This window comes from Mirounga leonina, unplaced genomic scaffold (assembly GCF_011800145.1).
Source record: "Mirounga leonina isolate KUSES-001 unplaced genomic scaffold, KU_Mleo_1.0 Mir_174, whole genome shotgun sequence".
NCBI classification, from domain to species: Eukaryota; Metazoa; Chordata; class Mammalia; order Carnivora; family Phocidae; genus Mirounga; species Mirounga leonina.
Genome location: NW_023270451.1, coordinates 13030032 through 13056591, shown reverse-complemented (window position 1 = coordinate 13056591; position 26560 = coordinate 13030032). Strand labels below are relative to the sequence as shown.

Sequence of the window (26560 nt, the reverse complement as noted above, 5' to 3'; positions counted from 1 at the left end):
GAGCCCAGCCAGAGTATATCTGGATCCAGACAGAGTGTCTCTCTCCTCACCTCAAATCAGAGATCTTTGGCATTCCTGACTATAATGAACCTCTTCCCAAGATAATAGACAATAGGCAACCCCCCCCCCCCATTATGCTGCGGTCTTTCCCCAGGGACCTGACAGGGCAATTACCATTAGCACGGTATTCTGAGTAGCACCAGCAGGACAACAGGGCAGTATGCACAAGGCAGCCCCTTTCTGGGGATGTCAGCATGTGATGCAGTGGCCACAGAACATTCCATTATCAAGGGAGCCCTTCTGAGTTCCATCTTCATTAGGAAGTGGCAGAGGAAGCCAAGGTTGATATTTTGGATGACTGGAGAGCAGCGGCCAACTCTCCTCAGGTCAGGCAGAATACCACATTGAAATACTATAGGTTAAAAGAAAAAAAAAAGATGATTTTGTTTCACAGTCAAAGTCTAATGAGGGCCAGGAGATAGATAGATAGATAGATAGATAGATAGATAGATACATACATACATACATACATACATACATACATACATACATAGATAGATAGATAGATATAGATAGATAGATATGGATTATACACTAACAGGAAAAAAATATATATTTAATAATAGTTCCCAAAAGAGGTTGCTTTTGCCAGTCAAGTGAATGATTCCCCTAACTAAATCACAGAATCAAAAAGAAAAATAAAATTAGTTTATATATCTTAATGAGTAACAATATTAATATCCAAATTGACATTACCACTTACTTGCTAGGTGATGTTGGGCAAGTTTTGTAATCTTTCTAAGCTTCAGTTGCTTTATCTTTAAAGTGGGCATCACTCATAGGATTAGATGGTACACATGAAGTAGATAGAACAGACTCTAGAGTATTGCAAACAAATAATGTTAGTCACTGCTGCTATTACTCCTCCTCCTACTACTACTATAACAAATTGTTTTATATTCCCAGGGTGTTTATTAGTCACACTTACTGAAATAATGGAATTAGTTGAAGAATGAAACCTACTTAAGCCAAGCCAAGCCATTAGAGCATATTTATCTTATCAAAAATAAGGTGTCAGATGGGGCGCCTCGGTGGTGCTATCAGTTAAGCGTCTGACTCTTGGTTTTGGCTCAGATCATGACTCAGGGTTGTGAGTCGAGCCCCACACTGGGCTCCACACTCAGTGCGGAGTCTAGTATATATGCTGCCGAAGCGAGCACCTCAGTGCGGAGTCTACTTAAGACTCTCACTCCCTCTCTGTCGCCTCTCCCCGCTACTCCCTCTCTAAAATAAATAAACCTTTGGGGAAAAAAATAAGGTGCCAGAATTATTAAAAAATGATAAGACTTCATTATACCACAAACAGTTAAATGACAAAATTGAAATTTCAATTATAATAATGGAGCTGCCAAATAATTCATGCTTTGGAGGCACCTCTCCTAGTACATAACCAAACTAATGTTAAGAAGTCTGTTGAAAACCGTACTTGATTTTCTTCTACTGTAAGCACTTATAAAGAAAGCACTTCTCTTGCCTGAGGCACAGTACATAATAGATAGCTGTAAAATTAGTTATCTAAATTTCTAGAATACCCCAGAAAGAATGATTATTAATGAAAGAAAAAGATTATTTCATTTGTTTTTGATTTTTAAAAAATATCTTCAATGTATGTTCTAGTACTGTTATGCAAGGCAGAAAAAAATGTGTCAAGGGAGAAAATAGATGTAAAAATTATTAAAGTAATTAGACCATTTAATGGTTCCAATTAATAATTAGGTAGTATTTGAGATAATTCATCATCTGGTTTCTAACCCATTAGTAATGACCTAGTTTTGTTACTCCCTCTTGCCCTTCTGTTTCATTCACTTTTTTTCCTGACATGTGCTTATGCTTGCAACACTGGCAAAGTATCTTCTTTTCATAATTTTCATGCTACCTACATGGAAAAATTATCTGAATTTGAACACTCATATTTGCCATGTTTTGACATTAAGTACAGAGTTACACCATTTAATTTTTTAAAGATTTCTTTTTTCTTTTTTTTTTTTTTTTGGTTAACCTTTTGAAAGTTTTCTGAGCTCCCACAACTGCCTCTGACTTGCACATGTGTCACTGATTTCATCATAGTAGCTTCAGAATTTTAATTTTTACCTAAATCATTGGAATAGGTAAAAACCCAGAATGAATACACAAATGTGATATGATTTCTTATGTTGATACAACTTTTCAGATTCAATTTGAATTTCAATATCAGTTGTGTGAACTACTTGCCATTTAAAATGATCCAGACTTGCTTTTTTTCCTTTTACCAGGTTCCTAGCGATAAGTAATATTAAGTATGTACCACAACCAAACTGTACCATTCAAAGCTTGGATAGAACAGATAATCATTGCTTTCTGGAAGAGATTTTCTGGTGGCCTACCCAATAAGGGGGTGTAATTTGTAGTATTCATATTGCCAGGGACTTTATATACATAATTTCTTTCCATTTTCAAAGTAATTCTCTAAATTGTATAACTATGCTTATTTTAGAAATAAGTAATTTCATTGCTATGGCTAAATCTGAATTTAGAGTCTGTGTTGGTTTCACTCCACCAAGATATTCCCTATCATGCAATGAGGAATAAGGAAGTACAAGCAGATCAAATAGAACATCTGTCAAAAGGCAGATTATTAGGAATATGAGGGTACAGCAAAATACCTACTGGATAATGACTAGTATTATAATTGAGTGATGATCCAGCAATTTGAATAAAATAAAAATTTAAATAGAATGCTAAATCCCACCAATAATTCCTGCCATGTCTAACCAAAACAGTACCAAGGACAAATATGTTCCTTAAATCAAATGATACAAAAAGAGTTACATGTTTGATTTATTCCTTTCTTCATTATTTATACAAACTTTCAATCTTCTGTATAAAAACATCACAATTATAAGCCCTAAAAAAAACAGGTAAACTGGGAGATCCAAATTTTCTTGAAAATCTTAAAAGCATTCAAAACACACACACACACACACACACACACATACCCTTAATTAGTTATCCCTGATACTCAGATTATCCCTGAGTATTTGAAACCTCATCTTTTTGCACATGCTATCAATATCCCCTCTTCCTGAGAAAAATTCAGAGCATCAGTTCATTGAAGTCTCAGCTGCAGCATTTATTGAATGAATCATGCTTGCATGTATTTGGTTACTATGAGTCAATAATACTCGGTGGTGACTGAAAACTGTGTTTCCAAACTGCTGTACTGAGAAGCGGAATTTCATTTTGCTTTTGAACACTGTGCACTTTTCAACTATTTTTCTACATATGTTTGGAGTTTTTCATAAGCTCATGCATTCATTAGATATATATGTTTATTATGTCTTTATGACACGCAAGTTATTTATTGTTTTAATGTTCTAGGTGTTGGCAAAGTGTTAGTTTAAATATAAATTCTGTTTCTCTAAATTACACAAGGAATATATTTCTTTTTTTAACTTTTTTTTTTTAAGATTTTATTTATTTATTTGAGAGAGAGAGTGAGAGAGAGAAAGAGCACAAGAGGGGGGAGCAGGAGAGGGAGAAGCAGCCTCCCTGCTGAGCAGGGAGCCCGATGCGGAACTCGATCCCAGGACTCCAGGATCATGACCTGAGCCGAAGGCAGTCGCTTAACCAACTGAGCCACCCAGGCGCCCTTTTTTTAACTTTTTAAAATATTTTTATTTAGTTTCAATTTAGTTAACATACAGTGTATCATTAGTTTTGGGGTAGAATTTAGTGATTCATCAGTTGCATATAACACCCAGTGCTCATTACATCAAGTGCTCTCCTTAATGCCCATCACCCAGTTACCCCATCCCCCCACCAACTTCCCTTCCAGCAACCCTTAGTTTGTTTCTTACAGTTAAGAGTCGCTTAAGGAATGTATTTCTTAAGATGTTTTAGTCTATATGTAAAATCACCTCAATCCAACAGAAGAGGGCTTGAGTGTGTACCTCATATGCAGTCACATGGGAAGAAAGCTGCCAGAAAACAGGCTTTGGGTCGTATCATTAGATAATGTCAGATTGTGCAGTGGTGAATATAATAAAAAATAGAGGAGAAATTGCATATCTAAGCAGGCATCATTGCAAGGTAGAAATATGACAGACATAGGAAAAGGCATAAGGGTAATAGCAATATAACAGCATTTATCCGTTCACATTAAGGGGTAAAAATGTTTATATGCAGTTGTTTTGTTTTGTTTTTTAATTTGTATATTGTCCTGAGGGAAATCTGTAAAGAGATTTTATGGGCAAGGTTTCCTCAGTGATGTTCATGAGGGTATCCTCTAAATTTTCAAAGAATATGATTTAAATAATTTGATTATATTGCAAGAAGCTTACAGCATCTGGTTTAAACTCATCTACCCTGCATAGTAACATGAATAAATGGAGACATTCATCACTACACACACAACAGAAATTGTGTTCTCCTATTGATATAATTAAATACTCATAGAAGCCTAAATGCATAATAGCTTCCAGACCCTTTGTTTAATGCCAAAAATCAATGGCTCCGCTTCCAATGAACTCGATAGGCATATGTTCCTAGTCAGAACCATTGTGAACCCTCTCCAGTTTCTAAACATTTATTGCTGGTACTGTAATAATAAACATCTTGCATTTATAAAATGTAATGTTGCCTAGAATTTTTCATTTTTCAAGAATGCCGAGCACACTATCTAATAGCTCTCATATGTCCAGTGTGCCCACGAACAATTTGTCTTCTGAGTGCAGTGTTAATCTGACACCTCAAGGACAGACCTGTTTTCAGAGGGACTCAAAGAAAAGCTAGAAACATTCATAGGCTTAATAACTACTGAAAATCCTAGTGAACTGTGGCTGGGATTACTCAGATTTCTGGATCGCATTACTTATTCATGCCATATTTTGCTTAAATAAGAGTTATTAAAAATGCTAGGAGATTATTTTTTGACTTATTGCCAAATATGTACACTAAACACACATTTAATATATGGGCATATATATAAAATCAAGCTAATGATGACATTTATGGTTCAATTGTTTTGTTTCTCAACTGGCTCAGAGATGGGTGTGTAACAGTAATGCGCTTTCCATTTGTTTAAGCCAGTTGCAAGTGATAACCCCACAGCAGTGATGAAGGAAGCAAATATATTTTTGGTCATAAACACTGTGGGGCAGAGAAAAATCCCACCTTTAAAGACAAATCCAAGATTTTGATCTCAGGTCAAGAGTAGCACATTAAACATGAAGCTTTTCTGTGTTTTTGTTTTTGTTGTTGTTGTTTTAGTTTGTTTTGTTTTGTTTTTTGTTTTTTTAATCTATTTCTCAAAACACACACACATACACACAAAATGGGGATTTCTTAATAGTGCTATTCTGTTTGGAGTCAAAAATTAGAAACTCACATCACCATAAAATAATGGAATAAAAGATTGCTTCCTATAAAAAAAATAATAATTGACAGAGAAGAAAAATACTGAACTAAAGCTAGAAACAAGCCAAAGATATTCACACCTGGATCCATAATGTTTGTTTCTCTAATTTGACATGCATTATTAATCTTAACATTCCCGGGTGGCTTGACTGAGACTTGAATATTCACACCAATACCTTGCAATATTTTATACAGGTGTGAGGGTGAAATCAAATGAAAATGATATCCGTCAGGCCCACATACAAATTTTGCTCATTTCTTTGTCCTGCTTTGTATTTATGAGTAAGGTATTTCCCCACCAAAATTGTGCCTTCACGGTGATTTTTAATGCTCTCTCCATATTTCTTATTCCAAAGAAATACTTAACTCAGAGCTTGAAATAACGACAATAGCTCAAATGGAAAAAGCAACCATGCCCCTCATATATGTTGGTCATAACTGTTTCCCTTACTGATCTCCTAGGTTATTTTTTTTTCTACCCACAAGCATATAGGGAACAGTTATGGCCTGTATTTGATATTCAAAAGGCCAAAAGAATGTTTAAGGTAGAAACCATTTTTCATTTGAGTTTAGTATTTTAGACCACTTGACTTTTTTACTTAGATTTTAGCTACCAATATTTCCACTTGGGCTAAAATAATTCACCTAACTTCCAAAGTTCACCTATCTGTCAAACTCTAATATTGAGAATTTGGTGTTCATACTCTATAGGCTGGGAGTCTCTCTAGAACAGAGATCTGGAGTTTGGCATAAGTTCTGTGGTCCCATGATAAGAATGACAATCCTGTCTCCTGCCTCCTTTTTTAAAATTTTTATTGAAAAGAGTTTTATTGAGATGTGATTGACGTATAACATGATACTGGCTTCAGGCATATGACATAATGATTCAATATTTGTATATATTGCAAAATGATCACAGCAGTAAGTCTGGTTAACACCCGTCACCACAAATAGATACAAATATTTTTCTTGTGATGAGAACCTTTAAGATTTACTCTCTTAGTAACTTCCATATATACAGTATTATTAACTATAGTCAACATGCTGTACATTACATCCCATGACTTATTTGTTTTACAACTGGAAGTATGTACCTTTTGATCATCTTCACCCGTTGCACACTGCCACCACCCACCCTGCCTTTGGCAACCACCAGTTTGTTCTCTGTATCTATGATTTCGGTTGTTTCTTGTTTGATTTTTAGATTCCACATATAAGTGAGATCATACGGTATTTATTTTTCTCTAACTTATTTCACTTAGCAAAATGCCCTCAAGGGCCATCCATGTTGTTGCAAATGGCAGATTTCCTTCTTCGTGTTTCCTTTCTTTTTTTTTTTCATAGTCTGCATGTTCAATCACTTTAAAACCACTAACATTATCTCGTGTCTATTAAATAGAACCAACAATGCTGGGCCTGTTTAAAATACAAGGGGAGGAAAAAAGCACCGTGTGCCAACCCAGGATGATACAAAACCAGCCAGCAGGCTGGCCACAAGGGTGGAGAGTTGGGAGAGGAGGGGGAACTCCTGGACAGGTGGCTGGGTGCCAGGGGGGGCTGGGGAAGAGAAAGAAAGGAGGATAGGAGGGGGGTGATTGTCCTAATGGAGGGGTGCAAAAGTCACATCAGGAGAAGAGGTTTGGGGATCAGGGTGGATCAGGGATCTCCCCACCAGGGAGGAGCTTGGTACCACTGTCTTTCCCAGGACCTGCCTAGCCTGCCTCCCTCTTCAGGACTTGGGGTTCAGATACTTCTCACTCTACACAAGAGAGGGGAATCTTCAAGGGTTCGTTTCCAGTTTTTAAATCTTTCAAAAACATTCCCCCCCAAACTAATCTGATTGGCATGACAAAATTGAAGGCGACTCCATACACAACTTCCTATGTTTAAAAAGGAAACCGCGGTTAATGGAGCAAAACTGAGAAAGAGGTATTCTTTGAGCTAAATATAGCTTCAGCATTCTTCTCATAGTTTTTTGTTTTTTTTTTTTAATCTTGGCAGAAAGTTTTCTAATCAAATGAACAAATCCAGAGTGATGTAAAGGAGCCCATATGAGTAGATGTTTATTCTGAAGAAGTTTTCAGTGCTGTGCATGACCTCTTTGCTGAGTTTCTGATTTTATTTATTGCTCTTTACATGCCAAGAACTGCTTACTTAAAGCTACATTTATCTGCAATCTTTCTACTGGCGTCATGCAATCTTTTCCGTTAGTAAAGTGATAAAGGCTGTGGCTCGTGAACACGTATAAATGTTTTTTTTAATTCAACCTTAATACTCAGTAGAAGTTAAAACAGTTTGCATTTAACTGCCAGCATTCCTCCTCGAAAAATAGAATTTAGAAAAGAGGTGAAACACTTATACAATACCCTATATTTATGTTTTATAACTGAGGTGTCATCTCTAGTATAGACAGCTGACTATTCTTTAAGTAATAGGTTTAATATCTTTCTAGAAATTCTTATATTCACGTACGTATATTTTATAAAAAGTATGATTATACCCCACATTCTATTTTACAATGTTTTATTTGCTTGATATCACAGGAACATCTTGGCATGTAAATAAATATGTACAACATCATTTTAGTGACCAAATAATACTTTACTGATTGTTTAATAGCTGTTCACATTTAAGCTGTTTTCAACTTTTTCCTGTCATGAATAATACTATGGTAAAATCCTTACAGCTATTGCTTTGAATCTCTACCACTCACATAGTTTCTTTATATTCATTCTTAGGTGTAAAAATTCCAAGTCAAAGGGAAATATAGGGCGCCTGGGTGGCTCAGTTGGTTAAGCGACTGCCTTCGGCTCAGGTCATGATCCTGGAGTCCCTGGATTGAGTCCCACATCGGGCTCCCTGCTCTGCAGGGAGTCTGCTTCTCCCTCCGACCCTCCCCTCTCTCATTCTCTCTCTCTCAAATAAATAAATAAAATCTTTAAAAAAAAAGGGGGGGGGAAATATATATTTTTCCAATGTCCCTAGTAAATAGCATACCAAGTTATGTACATATAGGCAATGTGGTTCAGTTTTTCTTTGGAGGGGTGGTTGTTCATAGTACTGGAAAAGGTAAGAGGAGTATTTAAAATTTTATTATGATAGGGGCACCTGGGTGGCTCAGTCTGTTAGGCGCCTGCCTTTGCCTCAATCATGGCCCCAGGGTCCTGGAATTGAGCCCCAAAATGGGCTCTCTGCTCAGCCAGGAGTCGGCCTGTCCTTCTCCCCCTCTCCCCCACTCGTGCTCTTTCTTGCTCTTTCTCAAATAAATAAATAAAATCCTAAAAATATTTATTGTGATAAATTAAAAGTCATAATAGCTGCTAGTATTGAATTAAGTCTGCAATTACTTTTTATATATTAAAAGACATTTAAATATTTCTTTTTGTCTAGGTGTTCTTTCTCAATCTTTGGACTTAGGTCATAAGATTTTATATTTAGAAAAGGATGAAATAACTTCAGAGAATTGAAACACATTAAACAGAGATACAATCCTTTGGGAAGAGGTTGGGTATCCTTTATTCAGCCATCTGTATGAAAGTGGCATCTCAGTCTCCAACCACTCAGACTGAATTTTCACATCTTAACCTCTACAAAGACTGTAAAACTTACCCTAATTCTGGATCCTTCAAAAAACTGTGATATTTCTTTTCCAGAACTAATATATGACATATAAGATTAACTCCTAAAAATTTAATAATTCTAATGTAAGGCAATACCTCAAAAGTAATGCAAAGGAATCCTAATCTGTTTTTATGGCAAACTACCTTATAGAAGTCAATCTGCATTTTTCCTTTGCAGCTATTGTGCATAAAGGAAACATTTTAAAAAGTGATGTAAAGGAAACATTTTAAAAAATGAGTAACTTAAAGTGGAAATGTGTCTCTCTTTCCCAAGAAAAATCATTCTTGCAAGTTGTGTTGGAATAAATCCAAGGGCAATGTATATTGCTGAATATGCTTTCCCTATGAATGGGGAAAAATCTGTAGAATGAATACCCTAACAATGATGATAAACATTCAATAGAACAATGATGTCAACTATTCTACTCTGGTGTTTTCCTATGGCTGTAGAAATTAAATAGTAACAGAACATAAATAGTAGTGAAGCAATATGCAAAGCATGTTACTTAAAGTACATAATGTTATTCATGGCTTATAGAGAGCAACAGGAAATAAGAATGCTATATAAGTAGAGTACATTACAAGAATACCATAGTTCCTGATTCTCAGGTTACACAGGCATTGCTTTGCATCACCTATATGTAAATGAGGTATTATCATCTCAAATTCCACACAAACTTCCCCCAAAGAAAGTCCCATCCATTACTGTAGACTTACTGACTTTAGTTAAAGGGCATGAAACCAAGATTCAAGGACAGAATATCTAAGATTGTGGTAGGTAACGTATAGATTTTCCATTAACTTTAGCAAGAATTGCTAGCATAACTTCAGGTGCTGAAAAGTACTTAAAAAAAAACTAATGTCCCTCCTCTTTGATTTTTTTTTTTTTTTTTTTTTTGTGCTAGTAGAGGAGGGAGAAAGAATTCTTGGCATCTGAATGTTTGAATGTTTGGCAAACTGTCTAGTTCCTTCTTGTCTGTTTCTTTTCTAATTTTGTTGATTTGTTTTTTAAGACATACTATATGTGTTCTGCCATTTGATTAACAGGATGCCAAAACAGATATTGAAAATGACTCAGCAAAATAACAAGTTCGCTCTAAGTTACTATGTTCATATAAGTGATTAATATTATTAATAACCCCAAATGTAGTGCATGGTGACACAGCGAAAGAACTCCTCAGAATTATTGTTCATTTATTTATAGTTACACACAATATGCTAGGCAGTGTTTGATTCTATGAGCATGTTTCTAATTGTGGCCTTAAAACAAGTTAAAAAAGAAAGATGTAAGCCACTAATAAAGTCAGTATTTTAGGGACAAATACACATTATTCAGTTTATTTTTCAAAATGTATTCACTTAATTAGGGTTTAGCCACATAAAAGTAACAACAAATATGGTCCTGTTCTATCCAGGTAGTAATTACTAATACCAGTGGAGAACTACTTTATAAAAAATAACAAAGATATTAAGAACAATATTGGGTTTTTTTTTCACTGCATGTTCAATGATTCGTGAAATATCATTATTTTTAATGATGTTGTTAAGCTGGTTTATTTATAAATACACTTTTCTTTCCATTATATTTGCATTCAAAATCTGTGCTTGCCTATTATACCGCTTATGTTGCCTAAATAGAAATTACTTGATGCCTATTCAATTTATTTGGAACTATGATATTCTTCAAGTAGCTTATTTTTTAAAATATTGTGTTGAGAAAGTAAGAATTTAAAAATTTATTGTACTGATATAATATGGTTCACAATTAATTTTATTTCAGTTCGATGATGATGAACCATTATAAAGTAATTTAAAATAACACAATATGTGGTGATTATTAGGACTCACACTTAGTACTTTTGTACCTCTTGCTTTAACTAGTAAGGGAAAAAACAAATCTTAAATACCTCAAAGTGACTCCAGGATAAATTAATGTCATGATGAGTTCTTAAAAATCATTAGTATCTTCATTTCCAAGAGAGAAAAAAAGGAAAAACATTAAAATTATGCATTTTTATTTTAATGCCTGAGATGAATGTGATTATCTTTTTCCTTATGGTAACGTTACAGACAAAAACCTATAAATATGTTAGCAGCGAATCATGGCAGAAAAATAAAAGTTCTCAACTCTATCTAATAGTCACCTGTTATAAACCTGCCATGTGCCTACAATATATCAGGTGGAATGGACCAATTTAAAACATACATGATATGGCCCTGTTTTCAGTTTTATGGTTTCTGTGTGAGGGAAGAACTTCACACAAAACAAGTATAAAATAAAATAAAAAGTAATGACAGAAAAATTAGCCACTATACCATATGTTTAATATTCTCAGGGAAGTAGCCAAAAAAGAAATATAAAAGCAGTTAGCATATGCGGAGGTTATACACAAATTAAAATTTCTGTGTTCCTAATTGTTTAAAAGATTTGTCTAATTCTTGCCTTCTCAATGAAAAATCAAAACATTTACAAGCTGAAATTTTGCACAAAGATTCCAATATATTAACTTGCTTCTGTAATAGTTAGGATAAGCTTTGCTGCGGTCACAACCAGTTTCTCAAATGATTAATGACACAAACACAGTAGTTTATTCTTTGTCCACATTATGATCTGAAATAGGCATTCCTGATTGGAAGGCTGTCTTTCACGTGGGGATTCAGTGACTCAGGCTCTGCCTTTTCCTAGGACCTTGTCACCTGCCACCTCCAACCAGCCAAAGGGGAAAATCAGAGTGAAGGAACTTAGCAATGTGGCCACATCTACCTTGAACAAGACTGGGAAAGGTAGTCCAGTCACATGCCTGGCTCTCATTCTTTTATGATGGAAGGGAATAAATGGAATTTTGTGGACAACTAATGGTATTTTTAGCTCTCATTAAAATGTTTGATAAAAACAGGGGCGCCTGGGTGGCTCAGTCGTTAAGCGTCTGCCTTCGGCTCAGGTCATGATCCCGGGGTCCTGGGATCGAGCCCCGCATCGGGCTCCTTGCTCTGCGGGGAAGCCTGCTTCTCCCTCTCCCACTCCCCCTGCTTGTGTTCCCTCTCTCGCTATGTCTCTCTCTGTCAAATAAATAAAAAAAATCTTTAAAAAAATGTTTGATAAAAACAAGAAAAGTACTGATTTTCTTGACTTTCAGTCTCTGATATTACTGGCATAATTTTGTATTTTCTTTTCATTTTATCTATAAAGAAGCCTATACCTCTTTTCAAGATCATTTTAGTGAGTGTAGCAAGAACTCTGTGTTTAATAAAGTGAATAAAGGCAGTTATATATAGTCCATAGGTTAGTATTTGCATTATTTTTTCATGAACACTTTGTTAATGAAAATTCTATATAGACTTATACTATAAATCCTCTCTCTAGTTAACACTTTTCTGATAGAACAATACTTAGTTTTTAATATCAAAATTCCTTAAGATATAACTATATCTCAGTAATATACTTTTCCACTGATATTTGCTGAGAAAAAGTTACATGTATACACTTTACATACATGATATATATATAATGTTATGTATCATATATGTCACATATATATCACACATCTCCAAACTTAAAGATTTTTATAAAATTATATGGAAACAAAGTTTCATGTCACATTCCAGATACAACTGTAGATTAGCAAAATCACAGGTAGATAGATGTTTGTAAAGTATGTGAGTGCTAATACAGGAGATATGACCATCACATGTGGCTAGCATCAGGAGGCTCATCACAGGATCACACTTAGTGCCCTAGTGGTCTCTCCTTGTATAAATATCCTGAACTTGTTTCCTTGATGTCTATCTTATACTTAGCCTAGGTTTTCACCTCATGTTATAAATCGTCTTAAAAGTCTGAGAAAGCTTTAAAGAAAAACGTGGGGAAGTAAATAAAACATATGAGAAGAGTATGTACAAGGGCAGAGAAAATAAAAATAATCTTGTTTGTTAACACAGAACCACCCGAGACTTCAAGAGCATCCTGTGCACTTCAGTCAGCACTTTGTGTGCTGTAATAACAAGTAATGACAAGAAGAAGCAGAAAGTCAGAGAGCATTTAGGTACTTATACATAGAGCGGGACAAAATATACACCATTTTATTTTGGAAAAGCTTTGGATAAGCCTGGAAAAGGAGATATTAAGCCAGAGTGATCAAGACACTCCATTCTGGATTATCTCGATTTAGGACAAAGTGAATGATACATTTGGGAAGGTGATAGTGAAGGCTATGATGGAGAATGGTGAGCTATTACAGGAGCAGACTTTGAATTTTGCTACATATTCAAGCCATACTCCTTATTATAAAAACCGTAGGAAAAGGAGCTGCAGCTGATGGTGAGGGAGGTGTCATATTTCTGTTTCATTTACACAAAAAAATTATTAATGAGACTATACCACTGAGCAACTGTTTGTGTAAAAAAAAGTTTTATTTTGGAGTGCATGCCTTCCTCAGGATTTATCTCGCTTATAGTAAAAGAAGAAAGCATCTGATTACAAAGCTTTGGAGGGGGCTGACTTAACTGCTGAGGTTTATATTCAAACCCATTTTACTTTTCATTCTATAAACCTCTATACCCTCAAGAAATGCTCAGAAGAACATCACCAGCTGTCTAATTTCCACATCCACACTGACTGATGAGAAGGTTTTCATAAATTATATACAATTCTAATTGACGTCCTTCACAAAGGACAATATGGCCAAAGAAAAGTTCACAAAGAAGGCTTCACATATCGGTGATGCTCCTGCACATCCACAGTGTTCTAACATGGTGACGACATTCAAGGTTTTCCTCCTTCCAACGTTCACTATTTCAACCCATGCACTAGGTGTTATTGCATTTTTTATGGGCTTTTAAGTTCATTTGCCTCTGCAACACGCAGTCTAGGGTATGAGTGCCAACCAAGCTTCACCAAAAGACCTTAGGAAAAACTTTTACATAAAAATGCTTTAGAGTTTATTGGCTATAGAGCCACGGCCGAGAGTTTCTCTACAAAGGGCGAACGGTATATGGAAGAGATAAATTCTGCAGCTTGTGGTCAATTTCAAAAACTTAGAAAACATGGTTGATGCTAGGGATAGAATTATATTTGCAATAGCAACTGGCTTGGAGTCAATGAAAAAGATATTCAAGAGCTTTTAGGGAAATAAGTAGCAATAGTATCAAAAGAAGACCACAATGATAAAAACTTGAAAGAGCAGTCAGTGAAAAAAAAAAAAAAATGAGACATCAACTTAAAGAAGTATGGGTTAAGCAACAGTAGATATCATACTTGAATGTATGATGAGTAGCTATTCTTTGAAAATGGTCTGATGTCTCTTATAACACCATTCAAATGTCTTCAAACATAAAAACAAAACAAATGAACGAACAAACAAAAACCAGGAGTGTGAGCAAAGTTCCATTTTGCATTGATTTTAAAATTCCAAAAGCCTCTGTTAAATCCTCCCAAAATGTTTCAAAACCTTCTTGTTCAGTAATGCCAACAGCAGCACAAAAATCATGAAAAATCTATTATATCCTCAGTCTAATAGTTCACCTAAAATTGTCCCTCTATCATTCCACTCATCCACACCATCATCTTCCACTCACAGTGAAAATTAATGTTTTACCCCTTTCCCAACTGGAATGATAGTTTATTCCTGGAAATTGCTGTGGAAGAAACTTTGATAGCAAATACCTTAAAAGTAAATATGTTCTCTGTTGCAATTAGCTAACTCTGCCCTAGTAAAGCAGGGAAAGCATCACTGACAGTATGGAAATTAATGGGTGTGGCCATGTTAAAATAAAACTTTACTTAAGAACTCAGGTAACGAGATGGGTTTTATCTGAAAGCTAAAAATTCACTAAATTCTATGATCGACAATATCCAAATATGGTCAGTATTACTTCACTTCCTGTATATGCATACTGCACCTGATACTAAGAAGTAGATAGATTCTAATCCCCCTCTCCTATAATTGGAGTTGGTTTTAGTAATTCACTTGTAGGTAAGAGAATACAACAGATATAATGTCTTGGGATTTCTGAGGCTGAATTATAAGAATCCTTACAGCTCCTTTCTGGGCCTTTTAGAATTCTTGCTCTTGTAATGTTTCATGTCTAAAGTGAGCCACTATTCCATGAGAAGTCCATGGAGAGACCACAAGTAGGTGTTCTAGTGAACAGCTCCATCTACCTCCTAGGCAGCAGTAGCATTAACTGCCAGCTATGTGCATAAACAATCTGGAAATCCAGGGCAACTTCACCTTTTGATAACTACCATGACCCCTGTCATTTAACTGCAATCATATGAGAAACCCTAAGCTAAAACTACCCAGCTGAACCCAATCAACTAACAGTATTGTGAATGATAATATCATTATTGTTTTAAGCCACTTGTTAGGCTGTAAGAAATAACCAAAATAATCATGTAGTTTCTTTTTTTTTTTAATTGAAGTACAGTTGACACACAATGTTACTTTAACTTCAGATATATAGTATAGTGATTCCACAACCTTATATTTCATGTTATGTTATGTTCATCACAAGTGTAGCTACAATCTGTCACCATACATTGCTATTATAGTACCATGGACTATATTCCCTATGCTGTACCTTTCATTTCATTCCCATGATTTATTCATTCCATAACTAGAAGCCTGTATACCCTACTCCCCTTCACTCATCTTGCCCATCCCCTCCCAACCACTGCTCTCTGGAAACCACCAATTTGTACTCTGTATTTATAGCTCTGTTTCTCTTTTTTTCTGTTTGTTGTTTTGTTTTGTTTTTCAGATTCCACATACAAGTGAAATCATATAATATGTGTCCTTCTCTGTCTGACTTATTTCACATAGGATGATACACTTTTGGTCCAGCCATGTTGTCACAAATGGGAAGATCTCATTCTTTTTTATGGCTGAGTAATATCCCATTATATATATATGCCACTTCTTTATCCATTCTCTTCTTTAAATGTTTGGTAGAATTCACCTGTGAAGTCTTCTGGGCCTGAACTTTTGTTGTGAGGTTTTTTTGACTACTGATTCAATTTCATTGCTGGTAATCACTCTGTTCAAATTTTCTAGTTCTTCCTGATTCGGTTTTGATAGGTTGTATGTTTCTAGGAATTTAGTCAATTTTTTAGGTTGTGTAATTTGTTGGCATATAATTTTTCATAATATTCTCTAATAATCCTTTGTAATTCTGTGGTGTTGGTGGTGGTTTCTCCTCTTTTCATGTCTGGTTTTATTTGATTCCTCTCTCTCTCTCTCTCTCTCTTTCTCTTTCTCCCATGAGTCTGGCTAAAGGTTTTTTCTTTTTTAAGTAGGCTCCATACCCAGCATGGAGCACAACATGGGGCTTGAACTCACGACTCTGAGTTCAAGACCTGAACTGAGGTCAAGAGTTGGCTGCTTGACCGACTGAGCCACCCAGGTGCCTATTAAAGGTTTATCATTTTTGTTGATCTTTTCAAAGAACCACCTCCTGGTTTCATTGATTTGTTCTATTGTTCTTTTTAGTACCTATTTCATTTATTTCTGCTCTAATCTTTAGTATTTCCTTGCTTCTACTGGTTTTGGATTTTGTCTATTCTTTTTCTACCTTCCTTAGGTGTAAGGTTAGCTTATTTAAGATTTTTCTTGCTTCTTGAGGTAGGCCTCTATTGCTACAGTATTCCATCTTAGAACAGCTTCTGCTGCATCCCAAAGATTTTGGACTGTTGAGTTTTCATTTTCATTTGTCTCCATGTATTTTTTTTTATTTCCTCCTTGATTTCTTGGTTGACTCATTCGGTATTTAGCAGCATGTGATTTAAGTTCCATATACTTGTGTTCCTTCCAGATTTTTTCTTGTGCTTGATTACTAGTTTCATAGTGTTGTGGTCAGTAAAGATCATGGTATGACTTCAATCTTTCTGAATTTGTTGAGACTTGTTTTGTAGCCTAATATGAGATCTATTCTAGAGAATGCCCCATGTGCACTTGAGAAGAAAGTGTATTCTGCTGTTTTAGGATGAAGTGTTCTGAATATATCTGTTAAATCCATCTGATCTAGTGTGTCATTCAAAGCCACCCTTTCCTTGTTGATTTTCTGTTTGTATGATCTGTCCACTGATGTAAGTGGGGTGTTAAAGTCCCCTACTATTATTGTATTCTTAATGATTCCTTCCTTTATGTTTGTTAGTAGTTGCTTCATGTATTTGAGTGCTCTCATGTTGGGTGCATAAATGTTCACAATTGTTATATCTTCCTATTGGATTGTTCTTTTATGATTATATTGTGTCCTTCTTTGTTCCTTGTTATAGTCTTTGTTTTAAAGTCTATTCTGTCCAATATAAGTATGGCTATCCTGGCTTTGTTTTCACTTCCATTTGTATTAAATGCTTTTCCATCCCTTCACTTTTAATCTGTATGTGTTTTAAGTCTGAAATGAGTCTCTTATAGGCAGCATATAAATGGGTCTTGCTTTTTTATTCATTCTGTCACCCTATGTCTTTTGATTGGAGTATTTATCCATTTACATTCAAAGTAATTATTGATAGGTATGTATTTATTGTGATTTTACCTGTTTTATGTTTGTTTTGTAGTTCTCTGTTCCTTTCAGTCTTGCTCTCATCTCTCATGGTTTGCTTTCTTTAGTGATAAACTTGTTGTTTTTTTTCTCTTTATTCTTTGCATATCTATTACCAGTTTTTGATTTCTGATTACCATTAAGTGTATATATAACATCTCTCCCCCGGTTTAGATATATGGTATCATATTTTACATCTTTTTATTTTGTGAATCCCTTGACTGATTTTTATAGATATCTTTAATTTTACTGCTTTTGTGCTTCCTATTTTTCTTACCCCTACTTATGATCTTTCCTTTCCACTCAAAGAGTTCCCTTTAACATTTCTTGTAGGGCTGGTTTAGTGGTAATGAATTTCCTAAACTTTTGTCTGTCTAGGAAATTCTCTCTCCTATTCTGAATGATACCCTTGCTGTTTAGAGTATTCTTGGAAGGAGGTTTTTGTTTGTTTGTTTGTTTTTCTTCTAGCACTTCGAATATATCATGCCACTCCTTTCTGGCCTTCAAAGTTTCTGCTGAGAAATCACCTGATAGCCTTATGGAGTTTCCCTTGTAAGTATCTGTTTTGTTTTCTCTTGCTGCTTTTAAAAGTCTCTTTATCACTACTCTTTGCCATTTTAATCTTTCCCCAGTTTTCATTTATTATTCTTATTTTTTCTCTCTCCTGTTCATTTTGATTTTTCCATTACATTGTCCTCCAGGTCACTGACCCAGCCTTTTACTTTCTCTAGTCAATTATTTATTGAATCTAGTATACTTTTTAATTTCAGTATTTGAGTTCTTCATCTCTGATTGGTTCTTTTTTTCTGGTTTTTTTTTTTTTTTTTTTTTTTTGTCTTTTTGTTGAGGGTCTTACTGAGGTTTTCCTCTCTTTTTTCAAGTCCAGTGAGTATCTGTATGCCCATTACTTTAAATTTTCCATCAGCCATATTACTTATCTCCATTTTGTTTAGCTCTCTTGCTGTGCTTTGTCGTATTCTTTCATTTGGAACATATTCCTGTGTCTCCTCATTTTGTCTAACTCTCTGTGTCTGTTTCTATGTGTTAGGAAAGGCAGCTACATCTCCTACTCTTGAAAGTAGTGGCCTTATGAAGAAGAAGTCCTGTAGTGCCCTGCAGTGCAATGCCCCCTGTTCACCAGAACCTGGTGCTTCAAGGGTGTCTCCTATGTGTGTTGTATGCTGCTGTGGCTGAGCCACATTTGCCTTCAGTCCAGTCGTTTGCAATGGCTCTCTTTGCCTGCTGTGGGAAGGATTTGGTCCCTGTGTTGTTAGTAGGCCAGTCTGGGACCACCTTGAGCTTGAGTTGAGTCAGGCCAGGCATTTGCCAGAGCTGCATAGCAGTGAACTGCTGGCTGCTCTCCCAGTGTTGTCCCCTCAGAGGTTTTTGTTGGTGGGTGGGTCCTGCAGTCAAATCAGAATGTCTGCCCCCAGCCCACTGAAGTTGAACTGGTGTGTGTGGTTATCTTCCCCTCTCCTCAGGGCAGAGGAGTGGTGCTGGACCCTATTGATTCTGCTTGCATGCTGCCAGACTGCTTTGGATGGACTCCTGCCAATGACGTGTTGGAGCATGGGGATTTGAAGGAGAATGCAGGGGCAGGGCGAGTATGCCTGCAAGGTCTGTTCTTGTCTATTGGGGGAGGGGACCTGCAGCTGTCCAGGAAAACTCCTGCTGAGAGTGTCTTGGAGGGAGTGGGTCCAAAGAAAGGGGCAGGGGCAGGGTGTGTAGCAACCTGGTTGGAGAGTGTTGTTTCCCTCAGGTGTCCTTGTATTTAGTCTGTAGGGCAGGGGAGGGAAATGGTACCTGCAAGCTCTTTTGTTCTTGGAGAAGTCTCCCAAAGATCCCTGCCCCTCTAGCATATGCTCTGAGATTAGAAAATAAACTCCTTCCTATATACCTGAGGCATTTTTCAAACAGCTGTTTCTATTTTGTATCTCAGCAGGATGTTTGTTGTGCTGTCTCTTTAAGGGCAGGGATTCAGTTTCCTATTGTCCCCTGGCTTTCTGAGAGCTGAGCCCACTGACTTTTAAAGTTTCAGGTGATAAGCCCCAGTGATTATGAGAACTCATGATTAGGCCAAATATTATGGGGATTCATCTTCCCTGTGTGGTTCCCCCATGCCTGAGGTGCCTGGCGTGGTGTCTTCTCCCCTCCCCTCTCTGTGCCGAAGGCATCCCTCCCTCCTGTGAATAGTATCATGAGTCAGATTGGCTCCCAACCACATCTACTCCTTCCTACCCTCTTGGATCTGGCCTCTTCTCTACATTTAGCTGTGGAGAATCTGTTCTGCCAGGCTTTGGGTTGTTTTCTGTGTTATTTACACTGATGTAGGTGTATTCATGGGACAAGGTGAGCCTAGGATCCTCCTATTCCACTATTTTCCCTGGAAGTCTACCTCTTGACTTTTTGATGCTAGCTCTTTTAACAGATGTGAGGTGATATCTCATTGTGCTTTTGATTTGCATTTCCCTGATGATTAGTAATGTTGAGCATCTTGTCATATGTCTGTTAACCATCTGTTTGTCTTCTTTGGAAAAATGTCTATTCAGGTCCTCTGCCGATTTTTGGATTTTGGTGTAGAGTTGTATAAGTTCTTTATATATTTTAGGTATTAATACCTTATCAGATATATCATTTGCAAATATCTTCTCCCAAATGGTAGGTTGCTTTTTCATTTTGTTCATGTTTCCCTTCACTGTGCCAAAGCTTTTTATTTTGATGTAGTTCCAATAGTTTATTTTTCCTTTTGTTTCCCTTGCCTGAGGAGATATATCTAGAAAAATGTTAAGTCCATTATCAAAGAGATTACTACTTACATTTTCTTCTAGGATTCTTATGGTTTCAGGTTTCACATGTAGGTCTTTAATCCATTTTGAGTTTATTTTTGTGTATGGAGTAATAAAGTAGTCCAGTTTCATTGTTTTGCATGTAGATGTCCATTTTTCTCAGCACCATTTATTGAAAAGATTGTTTTTCCCCATTGTATATTCTTGCCTCCTTTGTCATGTAGTTTCTTTTTGTGTATTAACATCTGCATTTTTTTCTAAATATATTTAGTACATTTGATAGGCTGAGTCATAACTGAATGCTTGTAAGGTGTGTAAACAGTATAGTGTATTGCATTCACTGCTTAAATTTTAAACAATCCATATCATTCTTTTGTTTATCAGAAACTGTTTTTAAAACATATCACATTCCTAACATGGTGTTTTGTTACTTATATATAGTCATTTTAGAAAATCTGTTGAAGATTTGAGGTCACTGTGCAAAACATCATAATTTATCCATTGAAATAATAGAAAATGGGCTTCCAGTAATCAGTAATCATTTCACACAGAACTTCTGATTTGCAGATGTAAATTGATGACATTAGTAGGTACTGCCTAGATAACATATTTTAGCTGAAACTGTGAGTGAGGCAAAGAATATTGAATTTGCTATTATTCAGTCTACCGATACAGCTTTGTTTAAATACCATATTATTTGATCGATATGAATAGTTGTGTGAATGACTTCTGGTATGCTTTTGATGAAATTATATCCAATATATTTGAAATAAAAATATTTGTTTAAATTAGATTTGGGCTGAGAAGCTATTTATGTTATGAATATGAGAAAAATCTTTGTATCTAGTTTCTTTAGGCTTTTTATAATAAGTGACAAGTTTGGGAAATATTATTTCCTGAAGTGATTATTTATCTCTTTCAAGCTTAGAGATACACTAAAGACATTATCTGTCTATCTATAATAGATAGATAAAAAGCAATCTATTGTAGCTTTCTCTAAAAAGCTATCTATAGTTTTCTTTCTGTCAGTTCCTTCTGATCTCACTAGCAGTGAAATGAGAAATAAAACAAAAAAATATGTACATCATTTGCCTTTTTTTTTTTAAAGATTTTATTTATTTATTTGAGAGAGAGAGAATGAGAGAGAACACATGAGAGGGGGGAGGGTCAGAGGGAGAAGCAGACTCCCTGCAGAGCAGGGAGCCCGATGCGGGACTCGATCCAGGGACTCCAGGATCATGACCTGAGCCGAAGGCAGTCGCTTAACCAACTGAGCCACCCAGGCGCCCCATCATTTGCTTTTTAATAAGGGTTACATTGACCTAGGTTGCTCCCATGTTCACAATTATTCAGATATAAAGATAAAGACAAATATGTGATTTACTGGTAGTAATAATCAACACCCTGATCAAGAACAACACAAAATAAAACCTTGATATCAACCCTAGAGCATCAGGTGTAATATGAATTTAGTGAACGCACTTGCTCTTCCCCTGAGCATTACTTTGACCTAAATATGAACAAATTTCCTTACTCCATTCTGGAGTTCTGAAAAAAACATATGTCAAGGCTTGGCTTGTAAAATCAGTGGACACCTCTCTATGCTTGGGCCAAAAATCCCTGAAACAGATCCAGAGAAAGCAACAGTTCTGATGGGAGATTACAATATGTTTGACATTTTGTATTTCACTGTGTATAAAAAGCATTCAACTTACAAAAAAAAAAAAAAGTGTACCTGTGTTTGAAAAAGTTCAAACACCTAACAGAACAGATGTCATATGTATTTGATACACTATAAACAAAAGAAAATACCCCAACATAGTAAAGACATAATTTAACATTATCACTAAAAAGTAAACAGACATTTACTATCACATGAAATTTCAAGCTTAATCATCAAATAGAGTCACAAATACTATAACATATATTTAAATTGGCATATGTATAAAATGTGGAGTAAAATTAAGCCACCTATCAGTTCAAAATATTGGAAGTATTCTACCCTCAGACTCTATTATCACTGAACTTCACAGAGTGTATTTTGGCAGAATTATTGGATTGATGTCCCAAGGGTTGAATTAAAACAAGACTTGCACCATATGTAGACGTACAAAATCTTGCTTGTTGGATACTGCCATAAACAATATGCTACAGGCCATCTCAATCTCTTGCTTCTTTTTCTGGGACTCCCAACGGTAGAACAGTATTTTTCATTAAATAGATTTTCTTCCTAAGTGGCAAGACATAGGGAAGAAATAAATGGAACTGTGACAGAAGCAGATACCAAATCCCGGATATCAGAAGCTATAAGAATGCTGCGCCCACAGCGCTGAGGCAATATTTAATTGGGGGAAACTTTATAGGCAACAGGGAAAGGCTCTTTAAGGCTACAACTATGTCTTACGGAATGTCCCTGAACAATGTGACTAGGTGAATTCCTACTTCATACTTCATTGATTCTATTTTTTAGCAGGAAAAAGAGATAAACTGCAAAATTCTAAAATGACCGCCTGATAAACTTTAAAAAATAAGCCCAGAAGTCTGTTCACAGAAAAATATAAACTTAAGATACAATTAGCTATCTGTATGTATCGTCATATAATGAAAAACATCTGGATTAGTTTAATTGCTAGTACAATTGTTGATTGAATTGTCAGAATTAATTAGCTAGTATGCTATAGAGATTTAGTGTGCTGTAAGGAATGAAGTTTGCTAGAGGAGAATTTATCTGCATCTTATTTACAATGTCAAATATGTTCTTAAGCAGGAAACAGAAAGAAGAAATTAAAAACAATCCTTTAACACTGCATATTATCCCCCTGAAACTTGTGTTTGACCACTAACTAATATGTTCTAAGTAAGAGAAAGGGCACAATAAAACTGCTATTTCATTGCTCACAAGACAGATTGTATCACACAGGCTAATTTCTTCATTTGAGGTCAGCTTGTATTTGTGGTGGTATTTTCAAGATTCTTGAATAAGCTATTTTTAATATTACTAGAAAACATTTTCGCCCATTTCTGTTTATTTTCTCCTTATAAAACGTGTATCGGATATAGAAACACATGAACATTCTAGATCAGATTACATAATTTTTGAGGCGCCTGGGTGGATCATTTGGTTAAGCGTCTGCCTTCAGCTCAAGTCATGATCCCAGTGTCCTGGGATTGAGCCCCACATCGGGCTCCCTGCTCAGCGGCGAGCCTGCTTCTTCCTCTCCTTCTGCCTGCCATTCTGTTCTTCTTGCTGTGCTCTCTCTCTCTCTGTCAAATGAATAAATAAAATTAAAAAAAAAACCAGATTACATAATTTTTACGAATTTCCAGGTTCTAGGAGTATATTGACTAGAATTCCTGATATCATATCATCTCCCCATTTTTCCATTTAAAAACTGCTTAATTGATGTTTTATTTATTTTAGACAGGTAAATATATTATTGAAAGGTTTTGTATTTTTAAATGACTTAAAAAATCTTAGATTAATTTAGCCCAGTTTGCAATAATTTTTTGTTTTTAAAACATTTTTAAAATAGAAAAAAATAAAATATAGGTTAGAATTTTGAAGGTACATTGACAAAATATGTGTTTTTTCTTTTAATAGGAAAATGTACCAATGATATATTGTCAGTTGAAGTTCGCTTTTGAGAACTTTCAAACAGCTTATGTATACTTACATGTGGAAAGCTATAGCAACAGGGCAGTAAAATGTTACTGCAGATCACTTGAGATTTAGCAAGAGCCTTTTATATTAGGTGACCTACTAGAAATGTGATTCTATCCTACCTTCTCTGAGTCTAAGATATACTGCAAAGATTCAAATCCCTGGAGATCCATGTGCTGCCATAAACAAAAACCACAATTGGTTTTTGAAACTTGTTTCATCATTCTTGAAGTAAGAGGAAAGATGCATCCTCTCTCTCTCATATATATATATATGGATATTCTCCCTCTCTCCCTCTCCATATTCTCATCATATATATATATGAGAGAGAATATATGTATATGTATATATAGAGAGAGAGAGTATATGTATATGTATATATATATAGAGAGAGAGTATTCTCTATATGATGATATTCTCATCATATATATATATATGAGAGAATATATGTATATTCTCTCTCTATATATATATATAGAGAGAGAGAGAGAGTAACATATATAATGTAATGGAGTAACATTCATATATAATGTAATGGAGTAACATTCTTTGAGTAATATTGGGAAATGTAGTGTTAAGGTACTATATGCAGTATGAATCTTTCTACTTAACATGAAAAATCAAAAGGAGTTGCTTAACTAAATGTGTTCTGTGATAATTTATAACTCAAGTATTGATTCATATTTTTAGAGAAGTATATAAAGTATTTACAGAATACTGCATTGATTAAAAGCATTTGGCTTTGGAATCAGACCAAAAAAATTCAATTTCTACTATCCTATGTTACTAGGGCAAGTTATTTAACTTCCCAGAGACTTAATTAACTCATTTTTATTGTGGAGGTGACATATCATAGGGTTGTTTAACCTTTCAACAGTTATTTACTAAGTACCTACTATGGGCTCTGGCACTCAGCTAGGCTCAACACCACTTGACTGAAAAACAAACAAAAACAATGTCAACAATGGCACCGTAGACAAAGGAGAGATGCTGTTCTTGGGGACTTACAGAACAGTATTCCAGAGAGTAGGGGGTATAATGCTAAATAAATTAATATAAAATTGAATATATAATGATGCATTTTCATAAGTGTTGTTGAAATAGAAACAAGAGGATTCTCTGAAAGAAAAAAACTGGCTGAAGAACGGAAGGGGGGTCAAGGGTGCCTCTTGAGATACCACCCCTGCTCCCCTTCTTTACAGTGCTAACCCAGTTGCTGTGGTAGTGTGGTTTAAATGTAAGTCAGAACATCAGATTCAGAGCCAATGGTTGGCCACAGTCTGCTGCCCAGTCGCCTGCCTGACCACACCTATGCTTGACCTTGCAAGGTAGGCTGCAGCCATTTGAAACTCCCCACTGTTTTTTCCTCAAGGGCTTTGGATTTAACACTCCCTCAGCATGTTGTATTCTAGACTTTCACATTCTTTAGGTCTTCTCTCAGATACTATTTCCCGCAGGCCTTCCCTGAATAACATTTTTAAATTTGTAACCCCCCAAGCCTAAATCCACCTTCCCTTTCTGATTTTTTCCTACAACTCTGAACTTCTGAGATAACATGAATTTACTTCTTATTTACTATCTATCTTCCCACCTAGTTGTAAACTCCATGAAGTCGAGGTTTTTGTCCATTTTGCTCACTGCTATAGTCCCATTGCCTAAGACAAAGTCTGTAGCATAGTAAACAATCCATAAATATTTCTTGATCTTGGTCTAGTCAGGGAAGATCTGCCTGAAGAAGTGATATTTAAGCAGAGAAATATTTTTTAAAATTTTTTATTGTTATGTTAATTACCATACATTACATCATTAGTTTTTGATGTAGTGTTCCATGATTCATTGCTTGTGCATAACACCCAGTGCTCCATTCAATACATGCCCTCTTTAATACCCATCACCAGGCTAACCCATCCTCCCACCCCCTCCCCTCTAGAACCCTCAGTTTGTTTTTCAGAGTCCATAGTTTCTCATGGTTTGTCTCCCCCTCCGATTTCCCCCCCTTCATTCTCCCTCTCCTGCTATCTTCTTTTTTTTTTTCTTAACATATATTGCATTCTTTGTTTCAGAGGTACAGATCTGTGATTCAACAGTCTTGCACAATTCACAGCACTCACCAGAGCACATACCCTCCCCAGTGTCTATCACCCACCCCACCCCCCATTCCAGCAACCCTCAGTTTGTTTCCTGAGATTAAGAATTCCCCGTATCAGTGAGGTCATATGATACATAATGACTAGGAGTAGAAAACTCTAGGGAAAGGTATTCAAAGAGAAGGGCATTGGGAATAGACAACTTCTGAAGCCAACAGAATCTGGGTCTAGGGAGGAACTGAAAGAAGGCTATTGTGGCTGCAGATTAGGGGAGAGTGGCCTTAGATGCAGCAGGAGAGGTGGACAACAGCTAGCCCACACGTAGACTGTCTTCCACTTAATACAGAATTTCCTTCCTTCCTAACTTCCTTCCTTCCTTCCTTCCTTCCTTCCTTCCTTCCTTCCTTCCTTCCT

At 35.8% G+C, this 26560-nt stretch overlaps 1 long non-coding RNA gene across 1 annotated transcript in view; it reads left to right on the top strand.

Annotated features, from left to right (window-relative positions):
- The window catches only part of LOC118020698, a 415672-nt gene that overhangs the window by 214935 nt on the left and 174177 nt on the right, over window positions 1-26560 (top strand). The gene's annotated exons all lie outside the window — the stretch shown is intronic.